Source organism: Acipenser ruthenus, chromosome 14 (assembly GCF_902713425.1).
Source record: "Acipenser ruthenus chromosome 14, fAciRut3.2 maternal haplotype, whole genome shotgun sequence".
In the NCBI taxonomy this organism is placed as follows: domain Eukaryota; kingdom Metazoa; phylum Chordata; class Actinopteri; order Acipenseriformes; family Acipenseridae; genus Acipenser; species Acipenser ruthenus.
Window position 1 is genome coordinate 6614324 of NC_081202.1, and position 23980 is coordinate 6638303.

Below are 23980 nucleotides of genomic sequence, written 5' to 3' on the forward strand. Positions count from 1 at the left end.
AATTGCACTGAGCATACAGCACAGGTTGCTAGTGAATAAGATGGGATCTGCACAATAACTCTTAATTGTAAACTTGGCAGCTCCTTATGTTGAATTTCTTTACACAGGATTGAATGAATCTTAACAGCAGAAGAAGAACAAAGGAAGGGCATGTAAGATATTCAGTGAGTGTGAAGATAAACTGTAGCTGCAGGAAGTTTGGAATATTTCCGGGTGAGAGCTCCACTGCTCCTTTATATTACAGTAAATTAGCTGCTTTGAACAACAGCTTAGTTGAGAATTACAGAGCTGAGTGAAATCACACTTGTGCTGGTTTATGTCAGGATAGAAAATGACCGACAATGAGGCTACTCTGTATGCTTTTTCACAGTGATGCCAAGCAATGCAAATAAGGTGGTGGGGGAAAGTGTCAGAACTGAGGTTTTAGGCAGCTATAGCGACAGCAAGTCAATAACAGCTTACAATCTTTACTTAAATAATACATAACCAAACTCTTGCCAGAAATAGCAGAACTTTACTGCCCTACCAAAATCAATGTCAATTGGTAACACAGCTTCTATAAACTGTATGTATTCATTATCATTGTGTAGACTTGGCCACTAGACCTGTGGGCTTAACCTATTTGTTGTAAGAATAAGCCACTATCACAATTACTGCATCTTCACTGGGTAATACCCTATGCAACCCTTAAGGATTATGGATGTGCATTTTCAATTATAAAGAGAAATGGTAGCATATCTACATTGAAATATTTATGCAAATTAGGAACATGCATACATGTATTCTTCCCATCAAGGGTCAACACCCTTACTCCTCTTCAGAGTAATGTGTGTCTGTAACAATAAAGGAACAATCTTCTTCTAAATCCTAATGTAGTTCATGATTAACACCCTGTGGAAGGACGAGGAACCCCTGTGCAATTTATTATTTTGTATTTGTTTTGTTGTATTATTATTATTATTATTATTATTATTATTATTATTATTATTATTATTATTATTATTGTTACAATGTATTCATTTATAAATATGACAGCATAGCCGTGTTGTATTGTTATTGTTTTATAAATGTTTCTTAGTATCTGTTGAGGAACAATGGAATATCTATATATCTACTGTAAGCCACACACCATGAACTGAGAAATTTGTGTTATCTTTTTGAAAGCCACTGTAAAATGATTTGTCATTCTTTGTGAAGCTTTTAGAAAGACTGCCTGCAGGAACTTCTGAGCAACAATCAGCCCATCGAATTAAAAATAATAATAGTCATGAAACGATATGGGATTCAAGAACTTTCTCACTTCTGAGATTCCCTGTCAGGCATCAATAGAGCTCTGCATGATATTCGTCATTTCATACACTGTTAGCCCAAGATCCATGTGCAGTAAACAGTTAATATACATTGGTTTTAGTGATAGGTAGCTTCATTAACATGGTAAACCTATGTATATGGGTTGTTTTGCAATGTATAATGAGCAGAGACCTCTCAGTACTCTGCACCTTCACACATCCGCAGCCAGTTGTAGTACAAAGCTCATTCATGCATAACTTTAAACAATCACAAAATACTGTGATAAAGGACTACCTAGTTTCATAACAAAGATTCTAATTGGTATTACTAAAAACTCATTTATAACAAAACAAATACTGTAGCAGCAACCCAGTGCTGCATTTCGAAGATAATTTTAAGACACACTGTTATAGATTATCTGATAAATGTATCTCCATTTTAATGGTTTATATTGCTAAACTAATGGTAGATATTTTAATCCTAGACAAGAGACAAAAAGATCCTAAAAGGAAAATGTCAGCATCACACGTTGCCAAACAGTTGTTCACTGATCTCTCCCATTAATACATGGTACTCCATTTTGCACTAATCTTACCCATGGGGTAACTCCCTCCAAGCTTCACATAAAGCCTTAACAGAGCCACTGTAGAACAGGGCCGGTTTTAACATCTGGGGAACCAGGAGAAATGTTTTCCGTATAAAACCAACTTTAATATTAAAACACATGGGGTTTGGGGGGATTTGTAAAATGCATGATAAAATGTGTTCCCTGTTAAACAGACATAAACATTTTTTTTGGAAAAGTTGCATTTTAAGGGTGGTTGGTAGCACTAGCAAGCTATAAAATTAAAATCGTTCTCTGGTAAAATGGCCACCCATGTGAGCCAGATGGTACCCAAAGCGAGGCAGGTTTATAGAAAAGATGAAAGATATTTTAACAGTACATTACAATTATTTTTTTTTTTATGTGTGTGTGCGGTAATGGTGTAGCTGGCTTTCTAATTTGAAAACTGCACAGATGTCATTTCCTTACTGATTGGTGGAGAGAATAATTTAGAGCATGCCTAGGTTATCCGTAAACAGATACCAATTACTGGGGTTTACTAGGTTACAGCAGAAACTATTAAAAAAAGATTTCATAATTACAAAATCAGTTCATTTTTTTTCTACTGGAACCAATTAGAACCCCCACAAGGTACATAAGAAGGACAGATTCAAAGCTTTTTTAAAGCAGACCACCAAAGTTGTTGTCTCCTTTTTCAGACAATTGTCATCTTTAGGACCAAAACAGTTGTACACAACTGCCATTAAAGACCTAATTAGCATCAGACAGGCTTTAGTACAAATCACCCAAAAACAAAAAGTCAGCTACATGGAGATGAGGTCGGTCGTGAAGGAACCCCTTGGACGACCTCCCAAGCACAGCCCTGATCATCCACAGCTTAGAGAAATGAGCGACTCAAGTCCAAAGGGATTTTATACACTGCTTCCACATGCACCAGTCACTCTTTAGCAGAGTCACTTTCAATTAAACGACAATAGCAAAGACTGACAAATAAGTGGTGACAGAACGCAAACAAACTCAGGCAAAACAAAAAGAGAGAGAGAGAGCGAGAGGTTGTTAGCATTTCCTAAAGAGATAAACTGTGATTATACCCTCTGGCGCAATCACTTTTATGCCACGTTCCTGCAATGAGAAGGTGTTAAAAATGAATGCTAGCTTAATAAACGGTCATCTTCACTGGGCTGTTTCACAGGCGCGTCAGTGTTGCTGACCATCCCCCCGCCCCGCTTAGGCACAAGGAATAACCAAGATCCTTTCAGTCCTATTAAAGTCTGATGGGAGGCTGTCAAAGGCGTTCCTGAAAGGCTGTTGGTTAATTGCCACACTATATCATTAGTTTGCTGTGAAACACTGCTGTGCTTTTATAAGCATTAACTGTCCTAAATGCCTATTCCAGAGAATGCTAAAGTAATGGTGAAGAGGACATGAAACACAATTATTACTTTAAAAAAAAAATTAACTAGATACCAATATCTCAAAGTTATACAGTAGGGTTCAGGGCTGGCACATAATTGTAAATTCTAATGGTTTTACAAAATCGCGTCATATTTTGATTTAAATCTATTAAAGTACAATGCATGCTAAAAATGGAGGGGGGGGGGGGGGGTAATTTATTATTCAGACTACTCTAACAGATTGCTTATTTCTTTAGCACAGTGACCCATGTTATACAGGCACAGGAATGCCTTTCTCTAGGAATAATCAGTTGATGATGAGTTATGTAGTATGACACTTAAAATAGCTATCAGGCAAACCTGTTTTGTCGCTTTCCTGGTTTTATTGTTGCCATGTCAGAAAAGGAACCCATTGATGGAAATCAATAGAAAGCAAAGTCAAAATATGAATGTCACAAACAATGTGTCAATCTTTTGTGTGTGTATAACAGCTCTATATCTGTCTGCCTGTGTTTTTGGTACAGAATGTTACTTTTGTGCTGTGCCAACATTGCCTGGGTTACCCTTGGCAGGTGGTCCAAAGGACCAGCTGCCCAGCGTTATCTTTTGCCAAAAAGTCTAAATGTTTTCTATTTGGTTTTATATCCCCATCTGCATTATTAAACCAAACAAAAAAAAAAAAAGGTTTTTTTATTATTTAGATAGGAAGTTGAATTGTTCCGTTTTAAATGTAGAAACATACAGTTGGTCTTTATAAAATACAAATATTTCATTACCTCCTACTAGTGGAGGAAATGTACAGTAGGTTTAATAATATGGCTATGCCTCAGTGGCACCAAATAACTCAAATTAAAGATTTTCCTGTGAGATTGGTACAAAGGCTACAACTAAGGCAAATAGTGTGAAATTACAGAATTAACAATGACAGGGAATTGCAACAATATATAAATATAAAACTATAAAGAGAATCCAGAACTAGGAAAACAGGGCTTTTATGCTGGGTTGTTTTTTGGATAATAATAATAATAATAATAATAATAATAATAATAATAATAAATGAGATGGATGCAGTAATTGTATCAATTAAATATATGATTAAAACCAAGATGCTTGAAATGCTTGACAGCCCTAATATATCTACACACACACACACACACACAAACACCATGTGCTGGATGTTTTAACATAAAAACAACAGATCTACAAGAAAAAATAGCTTGATAATATATAAGATAAAATGCAATGAAAAGACATAGTGAGTTAATATGTTCTGCACGCTTTGGCTAATATATGTATTCCCCATCTGTACAGCTCAGCATCAATTGCTGATATGGTAATTCAACCATCACTTTATGATTGAAAAGCGTAGCGTAAGAAATGCTTAATACGATTGTGTTAAAATGCATACACACTTTCCTGACATGTACATTCTCAAGCGCTCAATATATATGTTAAATCAAAGGAAATGTGTAGGCAGTGATTGACCCCCAATCCCCCATGACCCCCCACTTACAGTGAGTGATAAAATCTGTACATTGTCAATAAAACTGCATACTGTAGCTAACCACACTGTCTCCAAAGTTATTTCTAAGACTAGCTGTGAAATATGGTTCTCAGATCTAGAGTTATGCAACATTAAACAACATTAAATATGTTGTTGTCACGAAAGCCTGCCACAGTAACAGGATGCTGCCAAACAACTGTATAAAGTATCGTCGTAATGAAAAAACAGAGTCAGTTTTTTTGGAAAAAGGCCAGTGTTACCAAGAAACTGATTTTCATGCAATCTGTCATTCACACGTACTATGAGCTCAATAAGCAACTACTGGAAACAATTAATAAGATTTTACTGCTGTTTTTTTTCTCTTGCAGTATCTCAACTTGGAACATAAAACTTTATCATCTATGCATGCTATCACCACAAAAAAATCCACTAACAAGCATAGTGGCTTACTATTAAAAAGAAAAAATACAGCAGTGCATGCAAAAGTACTGCCTGTTAGTTAAATGTAGCCAAGTCCACAAGACCCATCGCCAGCTGGACTGGACTCTCCGTCAACCACAAACCATCTATGAAGTGGGAACAGGAGGCGTGGTGCACCTTTAAGACAAGTGTGGTTAGAAAAAGTGTTTGAAACGGAATTGAAATTGGAAAAGGAGTCCTAATCCAGGAAACTGTGTCTAGTGTACAATACTATGATTGTTATTATTATTATCATTTATTTCTTAGCAGACGCCCTTATCCAGGGCGACTTACAATTGTAACAAGATATCACATTATTTTTACCTACAATTACCCATTTATACAGTTGGGTTTTTACTGGAGTAATCTAGGTAAAGTACCTTGCTCAAGGGTACAGCAGCAGTGTCCCCCACCGGTGATTGAACCCACGACCCTCCAGTCAAGAGTCCAGAGTCCAAACCACTACTCCACACTGAAATACAGAAGCAGCCTCCTGAGTACCACGTCATCATGAGTTTTTTTTTTCCCTAGGAGTTTTCTGAATTCAAATGAGCCATCAAAATTACTAAACACAAAATTGAGCATAATGAACCCAATAATACTTCTTCCTTTTCTAATTGAATGAACCAGATTGCTACAAATGATTGCTGCTTGAGTAAAGTTCAGCATTTGGCCTGCTGCAAGATCAGTAAGATAATCTCGTGCTTTTGGCAATCCTCCCTCTGCTTATCAGGTTCCGCTTATAACTGTGCACATGAATGAATGCAACCCCCTCAGAGTAACCCTGCAGAACCTGAATCCTGTGTCCCAGAGTGTCTGAGGTAAGTCAGTTTTGAGGGATATTTTTGCAAAACCAAGTGCGCCATATTTCTGTCAACTCTGGCTGGCCGTGCCTTCACATGCTTCATGGACATGGTTTACTGTTCTCATTTCAAATAAAAATCCTTTTAAATGTATCTTTAAGCTTGGTGATTATTATTATTATTATTATTATTATTATTATTATTATTATTATTATTATTATTATTATTATTATTATTATATACATGGGGAATGATAAGGTTTTTTACAGTCTTATTATACATGGTGGTGGCGCAAGACCCCTGTTAAATAAGATTGCTTATAGTAAGGTTGATGATAAAACTGCTAACCTCCATTTTTTAAAACAAACACTGCCACCAGTTTTAAAGTTTTGTCCGCAGAAGACAGGGAAGAGCAGAATGATGCAAGTAGTCTAAGCAACATAAATCTTGTAAGAGAATTTAGTAAGAAATGACCTCAGCCACTTGCTCTCCATGGGATGTAGACTGATGACCCTCAGAAAGCAGAGACTCTTCAGCAACAAGGAAATCATTCACCCTCTAAAAAGCTACTTTTCGACTCTGATTCTTAGTAATAATACATTTAGTTTTCTCACGACGCGCACCCCTCAAAATGTAAATAAAATATACAAATTAATAAAACAACAACAGTCCAGAACAATTGTATAAATAGCAAACATTATTCAATAAACATACTTTCAAAAACAAATGTCTTACAAGACAAAAAATCAGCCAAAATAACAGACAACCACACATGCATAACATTAGAAATGTTAAACTTAACTACAAGAGGTGCAATTATATTTGAAAGAGAAAGAAACCCAGCAGTGCAAATCAAAGCTGTACAGCATACAATTCACTATTAAATCAACACACCCCTGACGTGTTGGGTTTTTTACAGGACATTACATGTATGCAGGCAACATGACGATTAAACAGCATAATTAGAGAAGAAGTATTTATTTGATTAGGAAGTAAAGTCATAAAAAACAGGAATTTTGAGTCTCAGTAAATTATGCTTTAGTTTTGAGCCAGTACCAAATTAATATTTCCTGCTCAAAACTGACTTTTGAATGACTAACATGCACACCCAAGATCAAGAGGTAATGTAAATTGTATACTGTATGCAATTTCAATATCAAATAATGCTGTTTTCCATTTACTATCCTAGTGTTCACTGAAAACAAAGTTTGATGGGCTGTTCAGTTTAAACAAACAGATATGGTCCAACTACAGTGTAAACACAAAAACAGGCTGCCAATTTACTGTACTTACATAGAACATCAACAAAGCCAATCAACCAAAAAGACTGAAACTGAAAAGTAAAACTAAAAACCACAAGGCCAACTGCCAACTAAAACTTGCTGTACATTTAGCTTTTTGAATGTTCCAGGGAGTTAATACCTCAACCTCTTAAGTCTTTCAACTCCAGTAAAGAACAGGTGCACAAACCTTAAACTGAGGGAACACAACGTCACTTTGTGGCTAGGAACTTGATTTCAGGAGACTAGGGCCCAGACCAAATCAAAACTTTGACAACCCACGAATCACACTTAACAAAACTGTATTTAATAATGTTTTCTTTTATTTGTAAGTATCTTATTTCTTCTACTCGTAAAAAGAAAACACTATTAAATACAGTTTTGTTAAGTGTGATTAGTGGGTTGTCAAAGTTTTGATTTGATCCCAGCCTAGGTGTCAGAGTAGGAACCAGGTTTCAAGCCACTGCACCTGAAAAAGTGGCTTTGTGTTCCCTCAGCTTAACACAAACTTGAAACGGTATACTCAGAGATATGGAAACAACATTGTCTTGAATATAAAACTTTATAGAGTAAGTTGTGGGGTTCCAAAAATATATAGCATGTCTCCACATGTTGCTACAACTGTTTAAATACCACACCTGTCATTTTTTTCTTTTCATTGTTAACATACTGACAACTTTTTAAACTAAAACTTTAGTCTGTTTCAAAGCTCTTTTCAAAATGGCTGCTCTAGTGCACTGATAGTGTAAGGTTGACCACATTGTCAAACAGCTAACACAGCAATAATGATCCATGATGTAGTATGGAACTGAAAAGCCAGAGCACTTTTATGTTATGTTTTTTTTTTTTGTATGTTTTTTTTTCTTCCTGCAGTGATTTAGAGGACAGATCTCAAACCCCAGTGCACTAGAGCGGCCATTTAAAATGTTGTCAGGATGTTAACAATGAAAAGAAAAATCACAGGTGCATTCTGTAGCTACACATGGGGATGTATAACACTCTATTTTTTGGAATCCAGCATTGTACTTTAGACACAGTAGGGCCTTACAAGTGGTGGGGTGAGTCAAACGACTTTCTCCTACTGATCGGCTTCCCAGGACATCAGAATAAAACTCCCAAACAATCCCAGGAGGCAACAGCAGCAAGCAGGGCAATGTGGTAAAAGCCACAGTGTATTCTTTACTGTTTAAGGTCTCTTTCCAGCGCTGTCTACATGGATTTCAGTATTTGTAATTACATACCTTATCAGACCAGACTTAATCCCTGTTTTGGTCGACAAGATATTAGGCCTCTTGTCAACAGGGATTAAACAGGCCCCGTTTTGGTGACTTTCCAAAAAGTAAGTAGCTAGAAGGCTGGTGATATTTTTTTTTTTTAAACTCTTCATAAAAAGTAGCTCTCTCTGAAAACTCAAATACAGTGCCGTATTTCTGACAATTATCACACCTATTTTGATAACCATGCAAAAACAAACGCACACATGTGAATGAAGTGTATTTTAGAATAAAATATAAATATAACATTTCAATCTGTAATTAAACACAAAAGGGATAAACAAATGTCCGCCATTGCAGTAGCAATGACTTTTAAATAGGCCAGCTCAGAATTAAAGACTTCTTCCTTCAGCAGTCAAACAAATTATTAACTTCTCACATTACCATACTAAAACCTGGTTAGTATATGACACATACAGTAGGGTATTTTAACCACCCGTCCTCCATAATCTCCACACCCATTTATGAACTGCATCTTCACAGAATTCCCTCTTTCCTTTGAAGGATTCAAACCGCACTCACAGTGTCTGTGCAGAGAGGTGGTACCTCTGCAGACTGCCTAACAGCCACTGGATCAGTTGGGGCTGCTGCTTAACTTTTATAAATAAACAGTAAAAAATGTTTTTTAATGTGTAAGATAAGTAAGCCTGTGTATGAGAGAATGAGATAATATATGTGTGTCACTAAATGTGTGAGATAAGATATATAATGTGCAGTGTAGGACTGTTTCCCAAATAAACATTCGGCTCTTAGGTTTCAAACAACACTCAAAATGGTTCAGCTGACTCATTCAATTCTGAATATATGCACACAACTGTGATACAAAAATGGCAAGATGCAATGGGATTTTACTGCACTGGAAATCAAATTTAACTATAAGGGTAACAGAAAAAATGCAATGTACGAAGAAAAAAATATATAGAAACTAGCAGATCCAAAAAGAATTCAAAGCATGTATTATTATATAATTTAGTAAAACAGATCATTCTGAGCTTCATCTGCTGCTGCATTTTCTTTTTCTCCTTTTCTTAGGTGATTCATAAAAGAGGGCTATTAACTCAATTGCAAGCCACTGACTTTGTGAGATACTCTAGCAATACGCTACTCAAGCACTGGTCAGAAGGATTTTTGGAATTGGCTTCTTCATTAAACCTGTAAAAACACAGCCTAACTAAAGAAGAACGAACCCTGCTGCTTGTGGCTTTTCACATGTGATAACAAGCTGTGTGTCTGCCTATATACAGTGCCTTGCATAAGTATTCACCCTCCTTGGACTTTTCCACATTTTGTAGTGTTACAGCCTGGTATTAAAATGGATTTAATTAGGATTTTTTGTCACTGATCTACACAAAATAGTCCATAATATCGAAGTAGGGAAACATATTTTTCAAAATTATTTACAAATAAAAAATCTTGATTGCATAAGTATTCACCCCCTTTGCTGTGACACCCCTAAATAAGCTCTGGTGCAATCAATTGCCTTCAGAAGTCACATAATTAGTTGAATGGAGTCCACCTGTGTGCAATTAAAGTGTCACATGATCTCAGATTAAATACACCTGTTTCTGGAAGGCCCCAGAGTTTGTTAGAGAGCATATCTAAACAAACAGCATCATGAAGACCAAGGAGCTATCAAAACAAGTCTGGGATAAAGTTCTGCAGAAGCACCAATCAGGGTTGGGTTTTAAAAAAATATCCCAAACTTTGAACATCCCCCAGAGCACCGTTAAATCCATTATTAAAAAATGGAAAGAATATGGCACAACCGCGACTCTGCCTAGAGAAGGCCGTCCACCAAAACTCAGTGACCAGGTAAGGAGGGCATTAGTCAGAGAAGCAACCAAGAGGCCAATGGTAACTCTGAAGGAGCTGGAGAGATCCACAGCTGAGATGGGAGAAACCGTCCATGGGACAACTATAACCCGGACGCTCCACAAAGCTGGGCTTTATGGAAGAGTGGCAAGAAGAAAGCCATTGCTGACAAAAACCCATATCAAATCCTGTTTGGATTTTGCCAAAAGGCATGTGGGAGACTGTCACAAAGACGGCAATTATACATTTTAAATAACTCGTGCTGCACACACCCATTTATATCCTGTGCAGCCATCTCTATACACCAACATTAACACACACACGCAACATACAACACAGAACACACAAATGCACACAGGGGTGGGGCACATTTCCACAGAGACACAGCAAACATGTGGAAAAAGGTTCTCTGGTCTGATGAGACCAAAACTGAACTTTTTGGCCTTAGCGCAAAACGCTATGTGTGGCGCAAAGCCAACACTGCTCATCACCCTGAGAACACCATCCCCGCGGTGAAGCATGGTGGTGGCAGCATCATGTTATGGGGATGCTTTTCATCAGCAGGGACTGGGAAACTGGTCAGGATTGAGGGCAAGATGGATGGAGCCAAATACAGGGAAATTCTAGAGGAAAACCTGTTTCAGTCTGCAAGAGACCTGGGATTGGGGCGGAGGTTCACCTTCCAGCAGGACAATGACCCTAAACACACAGCCAAAGCTACACTGGAGTGGTTTAAAAACAAGAACCTGAATGTCTTAGAATGGCCCAGTCAAAGGCCAGACCTCAATCCGATTGAGAATCCCCATCCAACTTGACAGAGTTTGAGCAATTTTGCCAAGAAGAATGGGCAAAAATTGCAGGATCCAGATGTGCTTCTACCAAGTACTGACTCGGGGGTGAATACTTATGCAACCAACAAATGTATTTTTTTTTGTTTAATTAACTTTTGTGTCACAATAAAAAATATTTTGCACGTGTTAAGTATGTTGTGTAAATCAAATGGTAAAAATTATTATTATTTATTATTATTTATTTCTTAGCAGACGCCCTTATCCAGGGCGACTTACAATTGTTACAAGATATCACATTATACATTATTTCACATTATACAGATATCACATTATTTTTTACATACAATTACCCATTTATACAGTTGGGTTTTTACTGGAGCAATCTAGGTAAAGTACCTTGCTCAAGGGTACAACAGCAGTGTCCTCCACTGGGGATTGAACCAACAACCCTCCGGTCAAGAGTCCAGAGCCCTAACCACTACTCCACACTGCTGCCCTGAGTTTGAAATAAAATCCATTTTAATTCCAGGTTGTAACACTACAAAATGTGGAAAAGCCCAAGGGGGGTGAATACTTATGCAAGGCACTATAAGGCCAGCTTCATCATATTTCTTCACACTCTACCAGGATTGATGAAACCAATATTACATTCCTGTCATAAACATCATCAAGCTGGGCATTAAACCTAATAAAAAGCAACATCAGCGATTACAGACTCCCTACTTAATGTCAGCGCTTACCAGCCCCTATTCGGCACGTAATTCAGAGCATTTTCTGATGAATTAAAAGAGCATCACATCACAGCTAACTAGCAGCTGACATTTGAAGTAAACAATCCAGCTTCCTAGAGATGTTTTATGAGGCGCACAGCTAGTAGCTTGAAAGTAGCAGCGTGGAAGTGATGGGAGATATTTGTATGCATTTCAGCAGCTGGGAATGGTTGTGGGCATGTCCAGTGAAGAATACTGTCTCTGTCCCCATACTGGAAAATGTTGCTTGGTTCTTGAATTGCAGTCGGCAAGGCTTCACTCAGAGAGACCAGACACTAAGGAATTTGCTGGAAGGCCAGGGTGAAGGGAGTCCTTGTGAGACAGCACATGCTAAATGAGATCTGCAACAGCTTTCGACAACGTGCTTCCTTTAATAGAAGTCAGGCGTCCCTCTACAAACAGCAACCCACTATAATACTCTCATTTTGCAGGGCTTGAAATTAAAACATAAATTCTCCAGTGTGATACAGAGATTAACCTTGACGATGTTAGCGGTAATCCATAACATAACTTTTTCTTTCTTAGATTGTTCATTAAAAATTAACTTAGTTTGGGGGGGGGGGGGGGGGGGGGGGGTATATTTTATTTAAACTGTATTTTTAAGTTTCAGTAAAACATGCAAAAACGTATAAAAGATTATGTTAAACCACATTGCCAAACCAATATGCATTGCTGTGTCATTAAGGTACAGCAAAGACACAATTCCCTGCTTGTTCTTCCCCAGATTCGGTACCCATACTGGAGGTAGTTTACAAGAAACGGCTAAGCCCACTTTTATCCCTGAGGCAGGCCTACCTCTATTTAGCTAGCTCACTCAAAGCCATCAATCAAACTGACTGACAAGCTATTCTCATTAGCAGCACAATAAAGTAAAACTAATTAAGCTCTGATAACATGAGAGGTTCTGAAGTGTAATAACAATTTGTTGGAATTCATCTGCTTACAGCAGAAGAGAGATTCTCAACCTTTCAGCAGCCACTTGCAGCTTGATAAACAAAGCCCGGAGTGATACTGTAACACGCTCACTATAGAGCATGCAATGGGATTACACCATTACACAGCTTTGATAAATATACACATGGGGTTACAAATCCTGTGTTTAAATTATTGTTAACAATGCATACATTCATTTATGGCCAGTTCATACACCCTTTTAAATGGTATAGAAATTCACTGGTCTGCCTTTGAAGAAATAGGCTTTGATAAAATGATATGAGAGTAGGCAGGATGAGGAGAAGGTGACAACTCTTCACCTAACCTAACAATGCTGTACCTGCTTTTACAGAAGTGCCAAGTAAAGCGCTATGAAAGGGATATGTACTGATTGGTAAAATCATCCAGATCAAGCTTCAAGCCACTTGTGGAGTATATGATGAAGCTGTCTGTCAGTGAATTATAGCTATTGTGTTTAGTTGTATTTCTTTATTAAACATGTTTGTGTAGGTTTATGTTAGATGGTGTATACAGCAGCTGAGGTAACCCATCTTGTTTTGTGTTCCCTTTACCTTGCTTTGCAGCTGGGATAGGACTGAATTAAAGCCAATTGCCCCCAGGGGACTCCAGCTGCACCATCAAATCTCACTTCAGCATCCTGTTTAAAGCTACATTTATAGCAACAGGAGCGTGGCCGAGTGAGGTGGCTTATGCCAAGACCACTGCTGAGAAGGGATTTGAAATCAGGATCTCACGACTTACAGATTTCAGCCAAGAAGGTGACAATGCAGTTTATTTTGCCATGTTTCAAGTTGACTGATACAAAGCCCTTCAAGGGAAATTAACCAAACATTATAAAGCCATCTCCTGCAAGTTATAGCATGGACACTGTAGGAAAGACCTGTGATGTGTAGTAAACGTTACTTCCATCTAAACAGATTTACCATCTCATTGCTAGAAGAAAAAGAACCATTGCTTTCCAGACTACCACTGTAAGGGAAGTGCTAATCCATTTGGAAACTGTGTGGTTTGGTTAATTCACATTTTAAAAGTGTGTTGGTCTGAAGGAGTCAAACTCAGCAATGCAAGCTCGATGTGTCTCAGGTGCATTCTGTTCAGTGTTTTCACAGCTGGGGCGGGAGCAGTGGTTCTCACTTCAAGGCAATGTAGAAGACAGTGTTGCAAGTCTGAATGAAAGACTAGCAGTACAGCAATGCTTATACAGTATAGCGATTGCCTTGTTGGAGTTCTTGAAATTAATGGAAATGCTAAACAAACTTATTGTGATTTTGGTGGGATTGATCATGTGATAGGCAGTCTGCATAAATATATATATATTTTTTTAATGTGAAGGACAATCGCTATACATGTTGATTACGCAATATTTAGGTAGTGTAATTAGTGTACTGTATCATTCAGAAAGCAGTAAATTCTCATCATTAGCTTAAGTGTCCTTTTATCTAGCCGTAGTAGAGAGTGTAGAGGCCTAGCGCACCTCTGGCACTTTGCTTTCTAGTGTACATTAGAACCACAGCTTTCAAAATACCTAACCTATTCCACTGCATTCTCCAGCAATAAGGAAATCTCAAACCCAAGATGTGTTACTTGTAACAGGAAAAGCCAGCAGCCATTGTGCAGTCCAAGAAACTACCTGTCAGCTAAAAAGTTAATGTTTTGCAATAAAACTGGAATAGAGACAAACATTTTACATACAGCAACTGGATACATTCTTTTATTTTTTATTTTTTTACATAAACTGGAAAACATTGACATAAAGTACCCAACATGTAAATTATCTTTTAAAAAAGCACAATAAAATGCTATTGCAAACACACAATTTTAAAATGCAAGACATGTCACTTTGTTCTCTCTAAATAAAATATGCAAGTTCAATAAATACAAAGGTTAGGTAATGAATAAACTGCATAGGCCCAGTCAGGGACCTATGACAGGGCCATGTATTATTGTTTAGTGACAGCCCGTGACAGACTACTGAGGCCAGCTTTCTCCTACACTTTTTATTCGCTGTAATCTGTGTCACTGGAATATTCCACAAATGCCTTACAGCTCAATCAATCAGCCAGTCTGCCTCCCTGTATCTTTTCCCAAAGCACACTTGGATGGGGAAAGCGCTTCAGACCCAAGCAGGAGCAGTCTGTGGTGTATTGGGGAGACCTGACATTCCACCACCACGTTCCACTTCATAAGTGGCAGCTCTATTGTGTTATCCACAGGGAACAGGTTTTTCAACCTCCATTTTTGTATCATCACTTTGTGACCTCCTAATTGAGCTCCTGAGCTTTCTTATGAACCCAGCCACTGGTGGCTCATGAGTCACAAGAACTAACAAATCACATGGAGTATATTTATTTGGGTTTTTGGAGTGTACAAGTTACAAATATAATTTGCAAACAGAGTAACACTCCTGAGGACTTCCCTATATGTATGATGCATATGTACATAACAAAGGTATCAATTCATATGGGGACTCTCTAATATAAAAATATCTGGTAAAGCAAGGTAAAGTAAAGGCATGAGTCAGTTAATATCCCTTACTAAATATTTTGGATCTTGGCAGGAAAGAAAATAAATACAAATTTAAAACTCACCTCTTCGCGGGAAGGGAACATGCAATCATTAGGCGTGTATGTCACACTTCAAGGTTTTACATTATGTCTAGAGAACTAGTTCTCATGAAAATTGCACAGGTCCTTTTTTAGTTTACATTTTTAGATTTGCATCTCTGACCTACAGCACAGCTTTGAGGAGGGAGGTTAACTGCAGGCCTTGGAAATGTAAATAAACTGCATAAGGTGAGGTTTTCAATGAAACAGAGTGCGTTGAATGATACGATCAAGAAATATAAATAAATGTAAACAGTCACCAAATAATCTGTTTAATATTACACCAAAACAGGTTTGGTAATACTATAATCCTCAACACTTTGGAGGTTATAAAAGGATAAGACACAATTTCATACTGAAGTATTAAAATGCTATTTCAGTTTACATCAGCTCATCCAGGCATACATCTACATCTATCTATCTATCTGCTCACAGAAAACATGACACGACCTTCATGGAAAATGAAACACTGCAGCCTTCTCTGATGATCTGAATGCTTGTTTGTCATTTCCGTTAATTCAAGCGTGCAAGCAAGGTCACAAAAGAGTGACTGGATGGGTTTTGACAACTTGGTATACACCAATGCAGAATCTTCCCATTCAAACACATTGGGCTGCTTTTTTTTAAAAACAACTGGTGTCACCTCGTTCTATTTCCCACCACAAATACAGGCTCTCTTTCATAGACAAAAAGGGGGGGGGGTGCATTAGACCATCTATTCCTCCACAATGGACAAAGACAAAACTGTAGACAGCTAATGTCATCATTTTATCAAATGACCATGTACCTTGAGCCAAAAGTGCTGAACGAGCCCCTTCATAATTCATACATTACAAAGTGGCTGATCTGTGAGGGATCCATTTTTCACCAGCTATCTCATGCATACTAACTAATACCATTAATATCAAAGTGCTAGAACAATATATTAGACATCTGAATTTATATTTCAGTTGTCTACTAAAATATAAACACTTTATAGTCATTATACTTTAATCATACAAAATGCTTGCTCTTCCCCATTTCAAATAGTAACAGTATAGTACCCAGCTGCACATTAATACAAATGAGTGCTAGCAGAGTTTCTCTGAGCACAGACTCATGTTAATAAATTCCAGAATGCTAGTCATTTCCACTAATTTATAGCCCCATTGCTAATTAATGTTCATACTGCATATTAGCATTTACCCTTCAGTTTTATTATTTCTAATCTTTTGCACTAATTCTTGCCCTAAAATAGGACAAGATAACAATTGTACATGTTGTCAAATGGCAAAGCTTAACTCCTCAATACGAATCTTTACTGACAGCGTCTTTTTGAAATTGTTGGCTCTTACTAAGGGTATGCATCCCTCAGCCCACCTCCTAGTGGACGAAACATCTATAAGACATAACTACAAGAACAAAGTACAGCTTATGTCAGACAAAAATGATAAAAGTAAACACAAACAGAAAGGATGTGAGTGGAATAAAGCAACCAAGGAGGCCCTACTCCTAAAATATACAGTGGGAGCTAGTGATAAGAGTTCATTTTTAATCTTCGTGGCTTAAAACACTACAATAGACATTTTAATCAGTTAAATATGAGCACAATTATTGTATTCTGCAAAGGATGAACAAACCCCCTAAGTATGGAATATTTTTTTATCTCTTTGATCACCAATGGAACATTTTTTATGTGGTGTCGCTTACAAGTGCTGCCTGATTGAAGGCTACATAGAACAAGCCTTTTCATGAAATGGTGGGTAAGCAGTCATCACTGCAACCACAAATTCCCTGCCCACAATGCATCCATAACAGTATTCATATACTCCAGCAATCAAAGCAGCAATTTCCTTCCAGCACGCACAGAAGGAAACAGGGATATCCAATATCCTACCTCTGATACCAGCAACTTCAAGCAATCAAAGTGTTCATAAGTAAGGTCCTCTGACCTCCATGCCTAGTCCCACAAACAGTAGGGGACTTCCTGAGGTGGTATAACCTCCCCTTTAGGCAACAGACAGAATGTATAAAAACTTTATGCATTTTCCTATCTTAAGACTCCTGTCTAGACAGCATCTGGCCAATGGCAGCTAGTGGCATCGTTAGAGTTTAATACAATCAGAGACATCCACATTGACATACATTTTTTTATGAGGACCATCCATCATTTTCTAGAAAAGTTTTACTTCTTTGGTGTGCAAACTAGCATTTTGTGAGCATTGGCACTAAATATGAACAGCAAGAACTGTAGAGTTATTTAGTTCAGTTATTACACTGCTATCAAAGTCATTAAGTATACCATTAATAATAATGTGGTCAGTCATATTTATATGAAACAGCTATGCTACAGTGCTAGACATTACTTTTTTAGGTTATTTTTTAAGCCTATTTTGAATATATGCACTGCAGAGAAGTACATCTTCCATAGCCATAAGATAGCATGAAGATGTCATTTTACATTTCCAACTGCTGTACCAGTTGTAGCATTTAGCTGAAAATCTGCTTTCTGATTATTATTATTATTTATTTCTTAGCAAACGCCCTTATCTAGGGCGACTTACAATTGTTACAAGATATCACATTATTTTTACATACAATTACATTATTATTATTATTTATTTTTTTACATTATTTTTACATACAATTACCCATTTATACAGTTGGGTTTTTACTGGAGCAATCTAGATAAAGTACCTTGCTCAAGGGTACAGCAGCAGTGTCCCCCACCTGGGATTGAACCCACAACCCTCCGGTCCAGAGTCCAGAGCCCTAACCACTACTCCACACTCCATTCAGGAGACATGTGATCCGCCTTATTTATATTTGTTTTCAGTCTGAAGTTCAATGGTATCAAAGTGAATAAAGATAGGATAGTGTGGAGGTAGACATTCAAATATCCAATCCAACTGCTCATAATGCAAGCCTATGCAAAGTGAAATACTTTCCAGCAATCTGACGTTTGGTCCGACATCTGGGGTTAAGTTTAGATACATGTGAAGTATACGTGCCTACAGTTTTATACCCTATATATTATGTAAATGTGAATGCATCCTTAAAAAGAATAACTAATATATTAATTCAATTTCTGCACAGAACAAGTACTGTTTATTTTAAGTTGTAATCTGCCAGCATGATGAAAGAGTTATATCTAGAAAGAGATATATCTCTGTTTGCCTGCCTTTATAGAAACAGATCCATCTTTTGAGGGATTCTAATATATCAATTTTATTACATATCGGATTTCTCTGACCATGTCAAGCAACATTGGTTAGTTTAATTATGAGAAATAAAAGAAACGCCAGCTGTAGTAATAAAAGGATGCAATATATATTTTGGAGTGCATTACACAATATTCTGCCTGTAGGTGAACACAATTGTTTGCTCGGAATAACTGCACTCAAGGGCAGAAATAGGAATGGGTTTTCATTAAATCGATAGGAAATTATCAAGATGCAATGATACTAAAGGAATGTTTTGACAGGCGTCATTTCATAAAATAGAAACAAGGCTTTAGTTCCTGGCACATGTTCATCCATGACCTCACCAGCTACATAGATTTTACTTATTCAACCACACAGATTCTCAAATTTCAAGGACAGAACTAAGTATATATTCTGATTTGTACTGATGAGAATTATTATACAATACAATTGTAATTATTATAATTTATAGTCTTCAAAAGAATCAAATGCTATATTATTATTATTTGTTTATTTAGCAGACGCCTTTATCCAAGGCGATTTACAGAGACTAGGGTGTGTGAACTATGCATCAGCTGCAGAGTCACTTACAATTACATCTCACCCGAAAGACGGAACACAAGGAGGTTAAGTGACTTGCTCAGGGTCACACCATGAGTCAGTGGCTGAGGTGGGATTTGAACCGGGGACCTCCTGGTTACAAGCCCTTTTCTTTAACCACTGGACCACACAGCCTCCTATACTGCAATGAAGCCTGGAATTAAACTTTGCCAGCATGGCTGGCTTACAGCTTATCCCTGTAATGCCCCTGTGCAATAGCAGACCCATTTCCATTATATATTACAGCTTCAACTAAGCCAAGAAAATCCCAGAATGGTACTTTAACTGATACTATTCAACACTATATGAGGCATTGGAACAGTACAGAGTTGGCCTATAAATAGCAAGGCTAAATTGTTTATAGCCGTTATTCACATAAAAACAACAATAGAAACACCTACACTATGTAGCAAAACTAATTAGTTTCTTATGCAAATGGAATGTAATAGATAGATAGATAGATAGATAGATAGATAGATAGATAGATAGATAGACAGATAGATAGACAGATAGATAGACAGATAGATATAAGTTGCCTCTCCCTGTTCCATGCCAGTTTCAGTCAGGGCAAGACTGCAGATCTAACAGACTGTGAGAGAGAGCCAATATGCTTCTGTATTGAAACAAAACATACTGATGTGCTGTAAGTTTTTCACACTAATGATGGATTTCCATGAAATGTACCCATTGCCATTTAATATGTAGTTCCCTGTAACAACTCCAACTTCTGAAAGAACAGTGTTAATAATATACTGTTTTTATATTACTTAAAAATAAAGACAGCCAACATTGCTTATTGACACACTTTCTGTTACACTGCATTTAGGAACCTGGCAGTCAGTTTAGTTTACTCTGCATTGAGCTGCATGATCTCTTTAAAATGTCTTCCAACAAAAAAGACACCAGCTGCATCATAGATCGGAAATATTTCTGCTAAACATCGCTCTGTCGAGCACAAAACGGGGACCTTTCACATGTCTGTTGTCATTTTTACAATGAATTGTTTGTATTTTGTTTGATAATTCGCTGATGGTGAAAGTAGAATGTCTTTAAAAGGTGGACATAAAAAAACGAAATAGTCTACATTACACCATTTACTGTTTTTCAGGTAAGCCTTTAAATATTTAGGATCATTTGTTGCATAATAACTCTAGAGAAAATGATCAATTCTGAATGTGACAACACTATTGTTTTCTGCTTAAATACATTTTATGTTTAGTATCTTGAAATACCTATTTTTAGACCATGAAATGCCATGAAATAAGCCATTTTTTACAGCGTACAAAATACAGCCCTAGTCAATTCTGATGCACAGGCTTTGCTGCAGATTCCTGCTCCCTATTGCGCTGAGGGTATTAAAGGCAGTAACTACTGAGGAATGGTCACCTACCCCAAAAGAACTATTTCAAACATGTCAAAGATCCGTCATGTTGAATTAGCGCCATCCTGGCTGCCCATGACTAGCCCTCTAAATATGATAAACTTCTGCAGATCAGTAAGCTCCTTGGCAAATGAAAAATCATGTAAACACATTTGGCATGACAAAGAAGAATAAAAACGATACTGTACATTTTGCAGTTTTTTTTTATTTCACCTATCCCTTGTTTCATGTTCCATGTTACTAAATAGAATGCATTATTAGGATTTACAAAACCATAAATATTGTTCAGAGTTCCGCACTTGTAAGATATAAGGAAGTGGAGAAGCCTGGGAAGATTAATCATAAAACATCAGAACAATAAAGATGGAAGCCAAGAATATAAACCTTTCAGGATTGGAAAGAAGGGTTCCTCTTTCGAATAAAACTAGAGCAAGTATTTGTGTAAGATGCTTATGAATGCCACAGCAAGTTTTATTATATCATTTTTGAAGCATTCTGAGTTTAACAGTCACGGTAGCAGGAAAGCGTCTTTAACTGCTGGAAAAAAGAATATTCCGGATTTCATTCTGTAATGAATTCAACATTGCAAATCAATTTAGTAAACCTATTACTAACATTTTAACAAGGGGAGTATGAACAGCAATGCAGCTTTTTAACAACTACAAAGACCAACCCACAGAAACTACCTAGACTTGCACAAACCTGAACAAAGCTGAACACATGATCCACAAATTCTTTAAAAAGAACTATGACTGCTGTTACGATTACTGGTTAAAAATGACTTTCCCTTTGTTATGATTTATTAAAACATATTCTGTTTCAGTACTGTGCTACCGGTATACAATACAATGAAGATATATACAGTCTAAAGCGTTATATTGAAATGGTGCTGACAAGAGTACATTACATTTGAAATTCACTTTGAAGAACTTTCCAAAAAAAAGTTTATTTTCAATATGATCCATTTTACTGAGTAGTTAAAACATATCACCTCCTTTACTTGAATACAAATCAAAAGAATGAAAAAGGCTTAAAAGCACCCAGATCCCAAGATCTCCTAGTTTAACTGGAGAAAGATTCACAGATGTTTTCCCTCAGTGCAGTCAGGGTGATGTCTGTTTTACCTGGAATCAGGATAATAAATTGAAATGCTTAATGATTTATGATTGCCTGTTTTGTCCAATTCTGTTCTCCGTTGACTTTCCCTTTTAAAAACTGCAGTAAAAACCACAGGTGACTCTTTAAAAGACATAGCCCTCAGCAACTATGTAGCAGAGCTCAATCAGAAGCAGTAACTGAAATTCGATTTGGAGATCGGGAAGCAACATGGGATCTTTACTGGTAATTTGGAAAAGTATTTGTCCATAACTTCAAACATTCAATTGTGAATTAAGAGGTAAAACTTATAATGCCGGATAAAGTTTTGGTGAATGCCTTCATCAGCGTATGTGACCATGTGTGAAAGGTTTGTCTATTAGTTTCTTGTACACTTTACCTCACAATGTTTAAAATAGTTAAAAACAAGTTAAATTGACATTTACATACATACATGCATACATACATACATACATACATACATACCCACATATCACCCACAGTATTCTACATAAACTACAACATTCCACCAGCTGAGCTGTATTATTGTGCTAGGGTTGGTAGTGGGAGCTTATTTTTCAAACCTGTGGAAGAGCTCAAAGCCCAGTAGTCATTAGCCAAGATATATGTGTATGTGAATGTGACATACAGCCCTTTGCCACCCTGAATCTTCTCTCTGCAAATGCACCCTGTCAGCTATCTTATCTTTTTCAGGAAGACTTAATACCAGCGCAGTACTTGAACAAACTGTGCAAAGTGTTCAATTGCAGACAGGGAAGCTGATCTGCATTGATAAACACGATGGATAATCTAACAGGGAAAACTCTACAGCTATCATCACTGACAAATGTGGATTTAGATTAATATATGAGACATAGGCCCATATTCTGAAGAGAAAGCATCCACTGGCATGAATCCACAAACATTTGTAACAGTATCCTTTATCACTGTTTTTTCTGTAAATATCTAAAATACCAACTTGTTTGTTTGTTGTTTTACATTTAATATTGTTTAGCTTGTATAATTGAGTGTTGCTAGTATACTATACTGAACATCTGGCATTGACTGGCATCATCCAGAACTCTGCTGCCCGCCTGGTGTTCTCTCTGCCTCGCTTCGCCCACGCTACTCCACTCGCTCCACTGGCTCCCGATCACCGCTCGCATCCAGTTCAAGACTCTTGTACTAGCCTACAGATGCCTTGACCAGACTGCACCCAGCTACCTCCAGACCCTCATCTCTCCCTACACCCCCACTCGACCTCTCCGCTCCGCCTGCACTAGAAGACTAATCGCCTGGATAAGCGCGTCTGCTAAGAAATAAATAATAATAATAATAATTGAGGCTTCCTCCACGTTTCCAACACTGACCAGACAGATCAATACTTACACAGAATGTAAACTATCAGAGGAAGAATGAACTAACAGCACCATATGTTAAATTATCACATAATCCCAAGCACAACAGAAACATTGAATTAAGGTTCACAATCTAGTGTGATGGCTGAGGTAATATCATGTAGGGAACATGTACCTACCCCACACTTCAACTACACAAAAGAATAGTTCACATGTGAGGTATACTGTTAAAAAACTGTGTGCAGTTTAACATAAAGACTACATACCCGTGTATACGCATGGAACACTTCAAGTTTGATTGCACGTGTTTTGCTATAAAACTGTAGACCATACGGTTCCTAATTGCAGGTGAATTGAGTAAATTAAGATGTATTTGTCAAAAATGTAATGGTGCCTCGGTTTTCACCCATGGAGAATAAAGGTATTAATTTGAAACTCACTAGGATTTGCTAATACGATTAGGCAGGCTGCTGTAGTCTTCCAATATATTTTAATTATGCATCTACAAGAATTGTAATCAGATTAAGTCACCGGAAAACAAAGGGCACCGTTCCGAAGGTTTTAAACAGAAAAGAAGCGCATTTCATCATCGCTTCACAATGCGCACTGGATTCGAAAAAAGACCAAGGGACACCAGTCTTAACTATGACATTTCTTAAGAATCGTTGGCAGTTTCTCAGACAACAAGAAGACCAGTCGAATCAGTCGCGTAGATTTAAAATGTAACACAAATTAATGCCAAAGCAACACGTTTTCCTGCAACGATGTGTTTAATCATCCAGAGATGACAAATACACAAAGAACAGAATTACCGTGAAGCCTGGTTTGTGAGCGCCTCTGGGAAAACTAACGTGATAATTCCCTC

General features: G+C 37.3%; 1 protein-coding gene across 2 annotated transcripts in view; it reads right to left on the reverse strand.

Moving 5' to 3' along the window:
• LOC117419600 (protein O-mannosyl-transferase TMTC2-like) overlaps window positions 1–23980 on the reverse strand; it is a 101211-nt gene that overhangs the window by 76328 nt on the left and 903 nt on the right. The gene's annotated exons all lie outside the window — the stretch shown is intronic.